Below are 18,402 nucleotides of genomic sequence, written 5' to 3'. Positions count from 1 at the left end.
ATTTCTCCATCAGAGTATTGATTTTCACATTCCTTTCCCTTTTTTGTGACTATCGACCTCTTTCTGTCTGATGTATACACTCATTGCTTCCAACATTAGAAGAAGGATAAGTAAGAAATTTGATGAAATTCTAGCCAACCACTGTTGCTGTTTGCTTAAGCTTTTGACACAAGATTGGGAAGCTATAAGGGAAGTAGACTAGTTTTGCAGATAAAGGGACTGGTCTCAGCAATTTTGTAAGGTGACTGTCTTCAGATTGTTTAAAGTAAGTTGAAATCGAGGACCACAGAAGCAGCTGAATACAATGACTGTCTCCTTTGTTTTAGGAAAAGAAGCAGTGTTTGACATGGTTCCTGATACATGAGTATTTAGAAACTTGTGGATAAGGATAATTAAAAATTAGCTTGAGTAAATTATATATAATGCCAATAACAATATAATATGACATGTAAAAACTTTTACTAATTCATTTTTATTTGTATGAATAACGTAAGCATTTTGCCATGTCAAAATAGATTCTCTGCTAAATGAATGGAGTCCAAGATCCCTAGACCTTCATCTAGAGCCTTGTACATACTGATCTTGACATACATGAACAAATGTAAGACTTCAATCTTGTACATTAATGCCCAGTTGACTCATGGAATCTAAAAAATTAGTTAAATACATGTATGTTTATGAAATCCAAAACACATGTGGAAACACACACACACTCACATACCTCTACTGCCCATATCTGATTACATTTGGAGACATTTACTCCCAGTTTTGTCTCTGAAGCTATTGAATTCTTCTGTCTCTTTTGTGACAAACCTCTGTGAGATTGTTTTGTTGACTTTCTGTCCATTTTCTCTGCCACCCACCTAGTGGCTATAGAAAACTATCTTGGATTTCTGGTTAGCTACTTTTGGTTGTATTTCACATTTTATAGCTGCTAGGTGTTGAATATTCATGATTCAGACTCCTCATAACAGAGTTTGTCAAGCAATGAAACTAGAATCTATGTGCTTGATCTGTGAGTTGTGAAGCCTTTCTTAGAGGTCTGGTGTGTGCACATTCCTCTAAGGTTACAGTGCTCTTTCTCCCCTATATACTCTGCAGGCAATATTTAAGGAAAGAATGACAAAATTCAAAGACAAACCAAAAAGATTCTTCCATTTAAACAGTAGGTTGCTAGACAGAAAAGATAAGAGCCACTTACTGAGGTCTTATCTGCAACTGTAGTGAAACCCACAGGACAAATCAGCCTACCTTATTCTTTTGATTTCCACCTACCCCAAAGAAAGACAATGTAAACATATGGACAAAACAAGTGATTTCTAGAGGGAAGACAGTAATAACATGCCATCACCTTGCCAAACTCAACCATTTTATTTTATTTAATTTTTTTTATTTTGTTTGATTGTTTTTATTTTGAGACATGGTAGTCTTGGCTTGTTCAGAACTCACTATATAGACAGAGCTGTCTCTGAACTCACAGAGGCCTGCCTCTACCTCCCAAGTTCTGGGGATTAAAAGTGTACATCACCATGCCTTGATTTAAATAACCTCTTTAAAAAGTGAAATTAGAAACTGTTAAATTAGCAAATAATTGTAAAGGAGAAAACAAATCCAACAAATCCAAATATTTTAGAACAACACAAAGAATAATGTAAATATTTGGTCAACTCAGATATTTTGATAAATGTAAGCTAGGTGAGCTTGGTTGTAGTAATAGGAGCAGCGGGGCTGCGTCCCCATCACCCCAGCCGCCTGGCTAACTTATGCCCCAAAATAACAACACACAAATTGTATTCTTTTAAACACTGCTTGGCCCATTATATCTAGCCTCTTCTCGGTTAACTCTCACACCTGGACTAGCCCATTTCTAATAATCTGTGTAGCCCACGAGGTGGCTTACCAGGGAGATTCTAGCTTACGTCCATCCTGGGTCAGAGCTTCATCACGTCTGCCTCAGAGGGCAGAGCTATCGCGTCTGCCTGGGAGAGGGGAGTATGGCGTCTCTGAGCTCACTTCCTCTTCCTCCCAGCATTCTGTTCTGTTTACTCCTCCCACCTATGTTTTAACCTATCAGGGCCAAGCTGTTTCTTTATTGCTTAACCAATGAAATCAACAGATTGATATATGACACTCCCACATCACTTGGTCACACATAGGGCACCTTTAGGCAGGGCGTGCAGATGGGGAAGTTGTAGAGCTCAGAGTTGCACAGTCCTGTAGATATTGGGAAACATAGCAGGCATCATCCTAGATGGAGGCTGTGTACACAGATGCTCTTACCACTGGAGGCCATGTCCACAGATGCTCTTACCACTGGAGGCCATGTGCACATCATCCTCTCACTGCATGTTCTAGGCAGCACAGGAATCAGGGAACAAATTCAGACCTGGGCCACCCCAGCTCAGGTTTATATGATTTGCTACAGTGATCCTGCTTCTGAAAATCTTCCTAGAGAAGTTTCTTCACAAATATACAAGGAGTGCTTGGAGACAGTTACCATACAGCATTCCCACCCCTTTCCTTTGAGTTATTAATCCTGTGAGGCGATGGTCTCTTGATGGGATGAGAAAGCACAGTGTCGTTCTCATTCTTCTCTCGTTCCAAGCTTCTTCCATCATGTGCAAACTATCCCTGTTCTGAAGGTCACTGCTGCACATGGGAGCACAGTTCTCTCCTCGGGGAATTAGACTGAAAGTGTCATATTCTCTCAGGTGTCTGTGCACCCAGCCAACTTCACTAACAACGAACAGTGAGTCCTAGGAGTAAGAGGGATTTCATTCTGGCACATGACCCCTTTGCTACAGACCTTCTGCATCTCCGTTTAGAGCAGCACCGTGTTCTTCACAAGCCTGATCTACCTCCTCTCCTCTTTTAGAGAAACTTGGTTCTTTGCCATAAGAACAACGGGAAACTATACAATAATTATACAGTTCCAATAAAAGCTATAGAAATCCACTCTGTTACTACAGTCAGTGTGTTACATAGAATGTATCTAGAATTTACTCTTTACACTGTCTTCTCATTTTTGTACAATATATAGGAACTATATTAAAAATTACCCATCCTATATTCTTGATATATGGTTGGTAAGATTCATTGATTTATTCTTAAAACCATCCAAATATTCAGCTTATACATGTTTATAAAACACCTTTACAGAACTATAGAAAATATTTAATCATATACCATACAATGTGGACACTGGAGCACAAAGCTACCCAGGGGTTTGCTCCATGCTGAGATCATCAATATAGTACACATCAGATTTCTCCCTACTTCCTAGCTGTCATGAGATGAGCAGTCTCTGCCACATGCTCCTGCTGCTATAATAGTCCATCTCACCCCAAGACCAAAGCAATGGATCCAGCTGACTTTGGATTGTAAACACTGAAACTGGGAGCCCAAACACATCTTTCTTCCTCTTCAATGATTTCTTTCAGGTATTTGTCATGGCAGCAAAATCTCAACAAACACAGAAAATGGGCAATGATGTACAGGGTCATTGTGGCAATTCTGGCAATGAGCTGAAGGCCTGGTAGACCGTATGTGCTTTATAAACATGTATAGCCTGCATGCATGGGTGGTTTCATGAATAAATGGATGAATCTCCCCACCAACATATCAAGAATATGGGAGGGATAATTTTTACACAGTTTTGTTGAAAAAAAATTCTGCCTCCTCCCCACCTCCCATTTCCCTCCCCCTCCCCCCATTGAGATGGGGCTGAATCTCAAGCTCCAAATCCTAGCTGAGGAGCCGTGTAGAGTTGATATTATCTAAGGGGAAAGATTCAGGAGTTTTTTTTATTTTTGTTTGTTTATTTTGTTTTGTTTTCTAAGGATGTGGCCCTTGGCAGGTAAACTGTGCTCCAGTAGATAACCCTATATACACCTATGAATGTATGGACAGAAAAAGGGTTATTAAAATAATGATTTTTGAAAGAACATAACAATTAGAGCAGGTCAAGGGTAGGAGTTGGTCTGGGAAGCATTATGGGAAGAGATGTGAGTGGGTAAAAATGATTAAAATGTACTGTATACATGTATAAAATTCTCAAAAAAACCAATAAAATACATTAAAATTGTTAAATGTGTGTGAATTCTTATGTGCCAAATACACTTTCACAAAGTAGTTTAAAACTAAAAGAATGAGTCACAAAAGAGAAAAATAAACGCAATATCCCTTTCTTTGCATAATCCTTAAACCAATAAATCACTATCAATTAGTTAGCCTAAATCATTATCAATGAGTTAGCCATGGCTGGTTACCAGTTTTGAGGCTGGAACAATTAACATCTTCATTCAGATTTTTCTCTACTTTCCAAGAAAAAGATGAATGAGAACAATTCTTCTGCCCACTTCCTCCCTCTGTGTGTGTGTGTCTTTGTTAAGCTTATGTGTGTTCACACATGTGTACTTGTGGATGGGTGTGCAAGCACATGTGTGTGGAGGCCAATGCTCAGTGTTTTTCTTTATTAATGTTGAGCTCACAGCTTTGACAAAGTCTTTCACTAACCCCGACACTTACTAATCGAGACATGCGCTCAGCAAGTGAGCTTTAGGGTCAGTCTTGGCTTGGCTTCCCTGGTGCTGGAATTACAACCACAGGACTCACTAAACCTTCGTGCATGTGGTGTGGGTCAGAACTAAGGACCTATGCTTGTAGGGTAAGAGCTTTAGAGGTTGAGTCCTGACCCATGGTTTCCTTATTCTGGTATATAAGTATCTGTGTATGGATTCATCTAAGAATTATTGTACACCTATTCATGTCCTAGGCACTGATATTAGAGATCTGGACCCACTCTAGAGGGGTTAACAATTTATAAAATGGGAAGTTTTTAATTAAATAAACATAACAATACATGATCTGTTGGACTAAATACACCTCCATTTAAAGGAAGATGCAACTCTTTTTATTTTGAGGAAAAAGGAAATGGCTGTTTACATAGAAATTAAGATAAATTTTTAATCATCCACCTTTTGAACTTCTTTTGTAAGAAATTTGCCAACCAAAATTGATTAATAAATTTTTAAAATTGAGATAGCTACAGACAAACCCCATACTGTTATTCTCTCGTGAAAAATTAAATTGAGTTACTGGCTTGATTAATTTTGAAAGCTTTTCTTTAAGGTTATAGGCATCTGACAGAAAAATTGAAGCCATGATTGATTTACATGGCAGACTTTAATGGAAAGTACCATAAAACATTGCAAAAGGCCTCTGACTCCTTGAAAGAAGAACCCCAGTGAGAAATGCCAGGTTTGTAGGTCAGGGAAAATGTCTCCATAAAGAGCCTTCACCTCTGGCCTGCTTCTCCTGTGCCACACTGGCTACCATGGAGCGTTCTTCTGCTTTCCTGATGGATGTTTCTATGCAGAGCAGCTTCACTAAATAGTGGTGCTCTCTGCTCACACAACGGTCCCAGGGACCCTCATCAAAAGGCTTCAAACTGCAGAGATAACAGGTACTGTGCGAGTTCCGAGCCTACACATCATCTGGTGGGGATCAGAGACCAGTACAGCCCTCCTCTACCCTCTATCAGGACAGATAGTGGCTAGCTATTAGACATCTATTTACTACTGTAAGCAAAATCTATGGCACACTCTGGGTGTTTGTAGAAATTGCTAAATTGTGAAGAGCTAATATTGCTTGCAGCTATATTATGAGATCACCCCAGTTTTATTTGTCTTTGTGTTTTTTTCCCCAAATGTTCTATAATTGTACTGTTTTCTTGTCATGACTGGGGATGTAGCTAAGTCAGTGGTCAAGCCTTTGCCTAGCACTTACAGGTCCTAGGTTTGATCCCTAAGACTGTAAAAGACAAACAAACAAACAAACAAACAAACCAAAAGCCTCACAGTCAGTGGTGAAGAACTAGGGCTGTTAAAATTCTCTTTGGCATCTCCCACAGTTCCACGTGTCCTCAAATTGCTGCATTTGTCACTTGTGACCCATCAAGACAGCATCAGGTCTTGGAGTATCAGGCTGTCAGATGTGTGGCTTCTCACTCTTCCCTCCTTTGGGTACCAGAACTTTTACTGTAGTGTTTCCTACAAGTTCTGAACTCAGAGAGGACACCAGTGAAGATGACTGATGTTTTTCATATGAGTTCAATGAGTTCAAAGCTTAGATTACCAAAGGTGTCTTCCTGCATTCTATGATGGTGCCAATAAGCTATTAGAATAGGTGGGTGATCTTTAACCCTATAATTTTGCATTATTTCAAATAAATTTGTGCAAAAATTATGTGTGTATCCATAAAGGTGTCTTCAAAATAAGTTGTCTATCCCTTAGCTAAAAAGTTGCTATCCCCTGAATACTTCCTAGAAAGGGAATGGATATCCACCAATGCAGATCATCATTGGTACCTGGAGGACCACCATTTTTCAGCTGAGGACAGAGCAGAAATCCCCTTCGGGACAAACTGGCTATGACAATGAGCCCAGGATACTGTCCCCTTTCCCGTGAAGTCAGCCTGCACCTACAGATCCATTTTAACCAGATTCTACTGGAAGCGCCCGTTGAAGCCGAGGGTGTCAGTCCCAGAAGAATTTACAGGAAGAAGACTGTATCCACAGAAAACAGGTGCAGTTTTAACAAATTTATTAAATTCAGGCTACTGGGGATGGAAACCATTCCCTCAGTCAACTGTGGCTAAATGAACTGGTTATAGTTTTCATTTGCCCCATATCTCTTTTGGCTTAGTGCTTTGCCCACCGCCTCCCATTAGCTGGTCTTCTATTACCCACGGTATTTACATCTGTATATTGTAATGAGTATTTTCTTATTTTACGGGCTTAAATGCTAATAACAACGATTTATTCATTTATTGTTGTTTGGGGAATCTAACCTATTCTTATTCTTTAATAAGAATGCCCTTTTAAGTCTAATATTAATACATTAATTTCTTCCCCTAATTCTGCTATTACTAGCTACTGCACAAATCCATATAATTCGGGAACACAGGGAAATACACGCTATGCCAAATTGCTCACTCAAATTGCTGGTTATCTTATCTTTAAAATTAAATATCAATATTGGAACCATTTCCAATCTTCTGTTTCTTGTGTTTAGAAGGGAGGTTTAGGTAATCCTTGGCTTTTCTGAAGAAATTATGAATTCAGCAATTATGAAGTGAAAAAGCCTTCCACCTTGCAGCTGGTCACATTTGCTGTGACCGTTAGTGTTGAAGTCCATAGGAGTCTCAGCGTTTCTGCCTCGAATAGATGAGTATGTACATTGAATGGAAAGCTGACCATTATTCTTCCTGTGTCTCTTCAAATGTTATCCCTGGTAATTTCCTCCCTAATGTTGCTGCTGCCTCCTGCCTCTACTTTCCTTTTCTTCCATCTCTTCCTCTACTCCTTCTCCTTCATCCCCTTTTCCCTTCTAAGACACGTTTTTGGGGGTTTTGTTTGTTTGTTTTGTATAGTCCAACTGTCCTAAACCTTGTTATGTAGCTCAGGTTAGGATGGAACATGTGATCTTTCTGTCTTAACCTCAGGCGTGTTGAGACCACGAATGTGCATGACTTGGTTATATAAATGACAGATACATTCTCTAACTTTAAGGAATTTTAATCAGAGTTAGGCTTAGCACTAAGCACTTCTTTTTCTTTATTTATTTATTAAAGATTTCTGCCTCCTCCCCGCCACCGCCTCCCATTTCCCTCCCCTTCCCCCGATAGGACTTCTTGAATTTTGCATACAAATGGATGGAAATAGAAAACACTATCCCTAGTGAGGTAAGCCAGACCCAAAAAGAGGAACATGGGATGTACTCACTCATATTTGGTTTCTAGCCATAAATATAGGACATTGAGCCTATAATTCGCGATCCTAGAGAAGCTAAATAAGAAGGTGAATCCAAAGACAAACATATAGGCATCCTCCTGAATGTTAACCTTCATTAAGCACTTCTTTAACGATGCTTGGTATAGTTAAAGAAAATCATGAAGTAAAAGCAGAGCATGATGACAGCTAAAGAATGTGTTATCTATGCAGTGGCAGTCATATAGAAGGACTATAATTATACACTTGTAATCTTAACACTAGGGACTTCAAAATAGGCTTAGGACTTTGAGACTACCCTTCACTACAAAGTGAAACCATGGTTACAATGTCTAAAAAATCAGCTGTCTTCATTCAAATCTATAAGTATGTATCATGTGAAAACCACCTTACTGGCCATAGACTGTATGCCAGGGCCCAGGAGTATGTCTGTCCAGATAGTGCTCAGGAAACACAGCTGACTACAGTTCTGTAGTCACACTGTTTCCTACACATTTGTTGGACATATACTTAAAACTGTGTGAAGACAGCAAGAGATATAAAAGCCATGTCATCCTCCACTTCTTTCCTTTACACCAGACCTGGGCATTTCCTCCTCCGTAAAGTGCCAGGTTAGAGCATTGGATGTTTAAGTTGATCATAGTTTAACACTTGCTCAGCAATGACACCCACATTATCCCTCATCCTTATCCCTCATTGGAGGCCAATGGACATGAGAGAGGTCTCCTGAAGAACGTCAAAAAAATGTCACTTTGCTCTCTGAGAAAAGATAGATAAAAAATAATTTCTAAAAGAAACAAATTCTTTTGTTTTGTTTGTTCCTTTTCCATGTTATATTGGCATGTGAAGTGACATTCTAGACAAGGATAAAAGCAAAAAAGTTAGACATCAGCTTACAGCCAGGAAGTCTCTGAGGAATTGTGGAAGTATTAGGATCTTTCATCACATTCTTCAGCTAAGAATTTAAATATTTCAGTACTTGTATATCATTAGGATCCTGTGGATGAATTGATACCTCTACCTACAAATCAAAGTTTTGGGGTATAGCTAACTGATAGCACAGTGGAATACAGGAAATGCACAGATGCCTGAGTTAAATTAGGAGAACTATGGTAGTACAAAATATATTGTCCACACGTGCTAAATTGCAGTTATGAGACATAATTATACCTTCATAGGTCATGGGTGTTAAATACCTTTCCATGAATGCCAAATCAGCTTTGGTGAACAGAGAAGAGTTTGGGGGTGTTGGATATTTTTGGAAAACTAGTTGTGTTTCTGTTCTATTCCAAATAAGAATATTATAGCTGGCAAGATGGCTCAGTGTGTAAGGGGGCATGCAGCCAAGACTGTTGAAGTGAGTTTGAGGCCTAGAACCCATACTGTGAGAGGAAAGAACAGGCTCCCCAAAATTGTCCTCTAGCCTCCATGGCCTCTGGTGTTCTTGTGCCCACATTTATGCATACATGCACACAAATAAACAAATATAGACTGTGAAAATTAAAAACATGATTTCTAAAGTCACAGAGCACCAGAATGACTGTGAGAGGACCAAAATTCAGAGAGCAGTGGATCATGAAATTCACAATCTCCACTAACCAGGAACTTCCCCAAGCCTCTCCTGAGTCTCATGAGAGTGTTGAAGCTTCCTCTTTGCAAAACCTCCAAACTTCTTATTTTACCTACACTTCTCTTCCCTAACCCTGAGCATCTGTACATTTTATTGGTACTTCAGCCATTTTCTCATTAACACAGCTATTCAGCCAGATGACCTAACGAAATCCTTTTGATAACAAAGCAAATAATCATTTAAACTAAAAGGAAAAGATAAATTCATTAAAGAGTGAGCAGGGTTCATTCCTGAAACAATCAAACAAACAAAATGCAGAAATCACTGCTTGACTGGAAACACCGTCAGAATGAAGTGATGGAAATCCAGCAGGAACTAGCCTGCATGACTCCCTGGAACACTGGAACCTTAACCCTGCCCCCACTACCCCATCACCGCACACTCTCTCTAGGCTTGTTTATCTATGGTATTTATGTTCAGGACCAAAGAATGTATTTACCCACCACCACCCCCAGATACTTGTATCTAACACTACTTTCAAAAAAAGTCATTTGCTGCCATAGACCCACATCCTGGTTCTCAGTTGTGAATGTCCACACAATAGGCCTAGAAGGAGTCACACTTCAAGCTGTGTGCATTCTAACCAGACAGGTACACCCTAGGCCTCTTTAGCTGTGCTGTTGTGGGTGGCTCACTCATGTATCTTGATCACCTATGAAAAAAGGGAACTTCTCAGAGTAGGGGCTGTCACTGAGAAGGTGCCAACAGAGACAGCTGGACCTATCTATACAGCTGTTATATTTTTTATTAATAAATTGAAGATTTCTACTAGCCAACTTATAAATTAAATTTAAAATGTAGCTTGACAATGACTATGAAACTCCTTTTTAGCAAGAAAGAACAAAAATGTAGGTAGTGAAATAAGGACAGAAAGCCCTCAGAAGCGGTAACTGCTGGTGGAGGCTATCCTTCTCCAAAGTTCCATTATCTATGTAACTTATAATTGTTCACTGCATTTATTGTGGATTTAGGTAGCAATGCATTAGCAAAGACATTCTAATAAAACATATTTTATATAGAAATATCTAACTTCAGGCCTAGGTAGACTATACCCAAGCAACTTAGCAATGAGACTCGGATCCACACTATGTGATGTTAGGAAACTTCCAATAACCAAGTAACATTGGATAGAACAGCCATTCCAGAAAATACTACCTGGATTTTAAGGCAATGAAAATGGTAATGAAAAAGCAGGATCACATCATAAGTGACATTGAGCATAAAGAATGAAATTTAAGCCATGCCAAGGATGCCCCATGTAAAACACACTGAAATTAAATGTTAATGAAGGTTAGGGAAGTGTACTAGTAAGAATTGTGTATGTTATAAATTTTAACTATCAGACTTTTGAAGATTGAAATTCTTCAAAATATATGTGTCAACACCGGTGTGAATTTTGTTTATTTAAAATGTTTTTCAATTGTCACAAGTTTTAGTAGCACTATGATTCACATCGTAAATTCTGACATGATGGATGAATGTATAAAATACATACACATTGTATTTGATGTTATATGTGGAAATACATGAAGAGAAAACCTAGATAACATAAAACATTTTTGCAAATTAAAATAAGCAATAATGTAGTGTTTTAAAGACTTCTGGGAATTTGAAAAGAAATGATAAGTTGAAAAGATATCGGAATAATAAAGACAAGATTTCATAGTGAGACAACGGGATATACAAGAATGAGATCCTGCAGATTCACATACAATATAGAAGGGGGTAGCCAGCATGAGAACTATTTAGGATAAAAATAAAATTTAGAGCACCTGCTTAGAAATATAAGAAGCACGAATAGTACTTACTCAGAAGAAAGGATAATGTCTTTCTTACATTAGTTTTTATTTTCATGAATCTCAGCTTTTCCTGGTGTAATAGTTATTTTTCTGCTGTTTTGATAAACACCATAACTACAAGCAACTTAAGAACAAAAGGGTTTATTTTAGTTTATTGTTCCAGAGGGAGAATCTGTGTGGTTGGGAAGGATGGTAGCATGGGAACCATGGAAGCATGGTAGCACCACCATTCCAGAAAACAGATTATAATGACTTAATTCTTTTCTTAAAATTTTTAATTAATAAATTCTGTAGGTTTTTTTTTATCAGTGACACTTCTGGCTCCCATAGTCCTTCCTCCCCTTCTTCCACAGGATTCCTTGAGCTCTGCCTAGTGTTCTGCTGTGGGTCTCTCCACCTGCTGTCATCAATTGCAGGGTGAAACCTCTCTGATGACAGTTAGGCTAGGCACCAATCTATGAATACAGCAGAATATAATTAGGAATTGTTTCATTGACTTTTTTATTTTCTATTTCTTTCTTTCCTTTTATTCCTTTTCTTTTCCTTCCTTTTGTAGTGGGACCATAGTCTATATTCTGTCAAAACGTTTTTTATACCTTTGTGAGTTCATGCATCAGTGATATAGCTGGGTCTTGAGGTAGATTGATTCCAAATTATTTGAAAAGCCTCCATATTGTTTTCCAAAGTTGCTGTGCAAGTTTGCACTCCCACTGGCAGTGTAAGGGTGCTCCCTTCAGCTACATCCTAACCAACATGAGTTGTCACTTGTGTTTTGGATCTTAGCCATTCTGAAAGATGGTATAAGGTGGACTCTCAGAGTCATTTTTATTTGTATTTCCTTGATGGCTGAGAATAATAAATATTTCTTAAAGTGCTTCTCAACAATTTTAAATTCCTCTGTTGAGAATCTCTATCTAGATCTGTACCCCATTTTTAAATTGATTATTTGGGCTGTTGATATCTAGTTTCTTGAGTTCCTTATGTATTTTGGAAATCTATGTCAGATGTGGGGTTGGTGATAATTTTTTTCCATTTTGTAGGCTTCCATTTTGTTTTTTGACAGTGTCCTTTGCTTTACAGAAGCCTTTCAGTTTCATGAGGCCCCATTTATTAATTAATGATCTTAATTCCTGCTTGATTGGTGTTTTGTTCTAGAAACTGTCTCCTGTGCTGAAGACACAGGAAGAGGAAGGTGGATTCAGATGCCAACAGTTTCCATAAAAGCAAGTTGTGAGGTAAAAAGTTATGAGCCTTGTGGTAAAGTATAGAATAATAAAAATGGGATAATTTAAGCTGTAAGAGCTAGTTAATAATAAATCTGAGCTAATAGTCTAAACAGTTTATGATTAATAGTAATCCTCAGAGTGGTTATTTAGAAACTGATGGGCAGGAGAGAAACCTCCAGTTGCTGTCAATACTATGGCATTAAATTTTAAAATAAAGAAAACTTTATTGGGAGAATGTCTGGCAAGGAACCTCTATTTCAAGAGAAAGGTTAATGGAAGCTGTATTTCCAGAGGTCTTTAGTCTAATAAGGAAAACCCAATAAAATTTCTGTTTGTATCATATTTAAATCAAGTGTTTTATGTTAGAATCCTCTTCATCCTGTTGGTAGGGGCCAAAGTGCATCCTTACATCTCCAGCTAGATTTCCAAATGCAAATATTGTGGGACCTCAGTTTCAACAAGTGGTACAGCAGATGTTTCCAGATCTCAGCCACACAAAGACTCTTTGAAAAGCTTTGGCCCATTGCTATGATGCTACCTGTGACTAGACTTTTAACCACAGTTAGCTCTTCTCAGGCCAGCAGTGTAAGGAGATGTTCTTTATGGGCAATGCTTCTCTCTAAGTCCTAGCACAAAGGATGGTGTTCACTGAAAGCCACTTCCATCCTTGGGCTACAGACTGCTGTTGGAACACATTCTGCTCCTTCAGCCAATAACATTTAAGATACCAGCCCACTTGGGAATGGTCTCTTATACTATAAACGCAGCTGTAAAGAGTGTGCTTGTTATCTTGCTTCCGGCTCTCGCTTTGGCTGCTAGATTCTGTTCCTGTTCCCCATTCATGCAGAGGACTATTGTCTAGGACAGTGATCTATAAATCTCCCCTAGATAAATAACACTTTTTCATAATAATTCATAATTCTGAACTAGTGTAGAATTATTTTGTGACTTCTGCTTTCATCTGACACCCAACTGTTTAGTTTTAGAATCCCCAGCTCTGAGTGCCCACACATCCTACACGGCTAGGAGTGTGCCTGGCTTGGAATGTATCATCCCTCAGCCTGCCTTAGCCATGGCCTGTGAGCAGAGCCAGTATTTCAATTGGATATAGAATTCTCACACAATGGCCTTTCTTGCTACAGATTAACTGTGGTTCCATATATTTTCTCATTCACGCCTCAGAGCAGCTTCAAATTCCTATGCACTCTCCCTGGTGCCTGTGCCTGCCACCATGCACCATGGAAACTCAGATAGGACACGGGCTTTCCTGGGTGCCTCTGTTATCTTGTTATTCCTGTGCTTGTGTGACTGCTGACCTACCGTGGTACACACAGTCTGTGATTATATTAAATAACTGTTTTTAATCTGAGCATATCTTTCAGCATTTAACTCTAAAATCAGATTTAAACTGGCCACATGGTTCTGAGTGCACCATGACACCTACTGGCAGGTTACGGTTATTGTACCTACTTCAGCTAAATGAATCACATATAATTTCAGAGGCAAGATTATGGACAATTTAACCTTTTAAGGTTTCAATAGCCTCTTTACTTAGACCATGTATAAAGTTTTGCAAGACTTATATGATTTCCCTTCCTATATCACTTTTTCAATTCTGGGGATTAGTCTTGTCTTCAATATTTTTTCATTAAAATATGGTTTGATAATAGGGCCAAGAATGAGGCACTTTTAGAAATGGTACAGTCTTTACAGACTGAAATCAATCTTTTTTTAAAAAATATTTATTTATTTATTATGTAGACAATATTCTCTCTGTGTATATGCCTGAAGGCCAGAAAAGGGCACCAGACCTCTTTACAGATGGTTGTGAGCCACCATGTGGTTGCTGGGAATTGAACTCAGGACCTTTGGAAGAGCAGGCAATGCTCTTAACCACTGAGCCATCTCTCCAGCCCCTGAAATCAATCTTCTAAAAGGAGAGGTCAGAATTCTGAAGAAGGATAGGAACAATTTAACTAACAAAACTCAGTCAAATGAGGTACTTTTAGAAATGGTACAGACTGATAGTAATTTACGAAAAGGATAATTTAGCACTCTGGAGAAGGATGCAGCCGATTTGACGCAAAAAAATCCAGTCAATGGCTAAAAGTTGTTTGAGAGAATTTGTACTTTTGAGTGTATTACACAGACTCTGTTGAAGGGGTATGACAGATTGACTGCTAGGATGTCTCTCCAAGAAGGTAATATGCATGCTATGAAGATTATGTCCAAGGATGAGTCATTATCTCTACTGGACAGACTTCATACTTTGGAATCTTTAATGAAGGCATTAGAACAGAACACTGGACAAGAGATCCAGACTCTACAAAAGACAGTGGTAAATAGATTTGAAAAGATTGAGGAACTTATCAAATTTGATGTCCAGAGAAAAAAGTACAAAGACAAAATTTAACCTTATCAGTATGTAAAAACCTTTGGGATATCTTCCCCAGAGATCAGCCTGCCTTTCTGGTGATAACATCAGAAAGAGTATCTGGCTCCAAATACCCTAAGAGTGTCAAAGAATATTCATGGAAGCCCATACTTATAACTGATCTAAAGGAAATTTTTTTAAATATTTATTTTATTTATTTATTATGTATACAATATTCTGTCTGTGTGTATGCCTGCAGGCCGGAAGAGGGCACCAGACCTCTTTACAGATGGTTGTGAGCCACCATGTGGTTGCCGGGAATTGAACTCAGGACCTCTGGAAGAGCAGGCAATGCTCTTAACCACTGAGCCATCTCTCCAGACCCCGATCTAAAGGAAATTTAACAAGCAATTGTAGCTTTCAGACTACATTTGTTTTGTTACAGAAATAGTCAAAACATGGGCTTCCAGTAACAAAGCAATGCCACAAGACTAGACTCAGTTAACCTCAGCAGTCCTAGAAAGTGGTCCACAGTTGCTATTTTAAGGAAGAAGCTAAAAATTTTAGAGCAACAGGAAAAAGCAAAAAGACTTGAGATTTCCCTACATCAAATTCTGGGTGAGGGAATTTACTCTGATCCTCAGGATCAAGATCTTTATGATGGACATGCCTTGTCCCTATGTAGCACATCAGCTTTAAAGTCTTAGGACAGGATTTAGAAACTAGGAAAGAGAGTTGAATCATATCTTAAGGTTAAACATGGTTAGGAAAGAGAGTTGAATCATATCTTAGGGTTAAACAGGGTTAGGAAAGAGAGTTGAATCATATCTTAGGGTTAAACAGGGTTAGAGAGAACCTTTTAGTGATTTTTTACAAAGACTAACTAAGGCTGTATAAATAGGGGTAACTGACCCAGAAGCTAGACATATAATAATTGTCTCTTTGGCTAATGAGAATGCCAAATAAGAATGCAAAAGGATCCTTGGGCCTTTAAAGATCAGATAAGCACCAATGGAGGAATGGGTCTTGCATACCATGAATGTTGAGACACTTGACTATCGTACTGAAACTTGGGTAGGAGAAGCAATTTCCAATGGTAAGAGTAGACATCAAAATTCAAAATGTTTTAATTGTGGCAGAATGGGACATCTAAGAAGGGATTGTAGACAAGGGATTCCTAGAAATAATGTCTCCTCTGAGAATGGCAGTAATAGGAGAACTCAGCCTTTGGTATATGTGGGAGGTATGGCAAAGGCCTACATTGGACCAATGAAAGTACGTCAATGAAAGATAGACAAGGCAATCCAATACCATCAGGAAATGCTGTGGGAAGCCTCTTGCAGGCCCCTTTCATGAATATGATCCAGTCACTCCCAGTTACAGAGGAGAACATTGTCTTACCAAGAAAATTAAAAAAAAAAAATCCAATGCCTATTGTAAAAAAAATACTGATAAGAATGATGGAATAAATGTGGAAGATGAGTCAAAACTTCAGCAAGACACAGGAAACATATATACGCTTATAAAATTTATAAAATTTATTTATTTACAGATATTTTAGAAATGATATATGAAGAAGTAAAGAAAGTTTTGCCTAAATGAGGATTAAAAATTGCTCCTGAAAAGATTCAAAGAGGAGATTCTGTTAATTACTTAGGTTACAGAATAGATTTGCAGAAAATTAGAAATTTGATCAAAGACCAAAGAAAAGAGTGTATATAAATGGAATTTTTATTGAAGGCTTACTAGACACAGGTACAGATGTAAGTATCATTATTCCAGAATCTTGACATTCAAATTGGTCTATTCAAGACGGAGATGTTCAGTTCCTAGGAATAGGAACTGTATCTCTGGTAGAAAAAAAAAGTATGAGATAGGTTGAATACCTAGGGCCAGAAGGACAGAGAAGAAGATTGAGGCCATATAGCTAATATTGCAGTGAATTTGTCAGGTTGTGACCTATTGCAGCAATGGAATACTCAGATTAACATTACTGCAGTCTCCAAAACTTATGTTTCTGGGGAAAATAATATAAGATATTATAGACAATGGTTACCAGTCATTTGGGCTGTACAAGAACACAAAACAATTGGTAAACCTTCAGAGGTACTAATAGCCCTGCCTTTAAAATGGTTAACTGAGAAACCAATATGGATTAAACAGTTGCCTCTAGCTGAAGAAAAACTGCAGGCTTTAGAATGTCTAGTACAAGAGCAATTAGATGCTCAGCATATTGAAGAATCTACCAGCCCTTGGAATTCTCCTGTATTTGTTGTTAAAAAAATCAGGAAATGGAGAATAGTGACAGATCTTAGAACTGTCAACAAGGTTTTTCAACCTATGGGCCCTCTATATTCTGGAATTCTTCTGCCTTCTCTGTTACCAAAGGGGTGGCCTTTCATAGTTATTAATTTAGAGGGTTGTTTCTTCACTATACTTTTCAAGAAAAAAACAGAGTAAAGTTTGCTTTCACAGTGCCTACCTATAACAATTCCCAGCCTACTAGAACATATCAATGGACTATCCTCCCACAGGGAATGCTCAATATCCCCACCCCATGTCAATACTTTGTCAGCCAGTCATTGGAAATATGTAAGCAATTTCCTAAATCTATAATCTATCATTACATGAATGACATATTGTCTGATTCAAATACAGATATTTTAGAAATGATGTATGAAGAAGTAAAAAAAGTTTTGCCTAAATGAGGATTAAAAATTGCTCCTGAAAAGATTCAAAGAGGAGACTCTTTTAATTACTTAGGTTACAGAATAGATTTGCAGAAAATTAGAAAAGGACGAATTAGGAGTGACTGGTTATGGACTCATAATGACTTTCAAAGATTATTGGGAGACATCTCCAATCTACAACCAGCTGTTGGGATAATAGCAAAAAAATAGTTCATTTGAATAAAACTTTAGATGGTGATAAGGACTTAAATAGTCACAGAGAATCAACAGCGGAATCAGAAAAGGAATTGATGATTGTTGAGGAGAGATTAAAGGAGGCGCATGTGGATAGGGTAAATCCAAATCTTAATTCTATTCTAGTCATGTTGCCTTTCAAAATTTCTCCTACAGGAATTTTAATGCAAAGGGACAATATTATCTTAGAATGGATCTTTTTACCACATAAAACAAGTAAAAAATTAAAACACTTATGTGGAAAATGTCTCTGAATTAATTATAAAAGGTAAATTGAGACTTTGTCAATTAGCAGGTATAGACCTAGCAGAGATTATAGTGCCTTTTAGTGCTGATGAAATAAAAAAAGTTATGGGGAGACAGTGAACCCTGACAAAGGACTAGTGAAAATTTTTTGGGAGAAATTAATAGCAACTATCCCAAAAGTGATAGACTTAATCTTATAAATAGAACTTTTTGGATTCTTCCCTGGATTGTACATAATGCACCAATAATTGGAGCCTATACATTTTATATTAATACAAATAAATCAGAGAAGGCATGTTACAAATCAGAAGAATTAAGTAACATGGAACAAACCCATTATAATTCTGTCCAGAAGGCAGAGTTATATGCTATTCTTATGGTACTGAGGGATTTTAAAGAATCTCTCAATATAGC

Source organism: Microtus ochrogaster, unplaced genomic scaffold, assembly GCF_000317375.1.
Source record: "Microtus ochrogaster isolate Prairie Vole_2 unplaced genomic scaffold, MicOch1.0 UNK22, whole genome shotgun sequence".
Lineage (NCBI taxonomy): Eukaryota > Metazoa > Chordata > Mammalia > Rodentia > Cricetidae > Microtus > Microtus ochrogaster.
Note: the sequence above shows the minus strand (reverse complement) of the source record.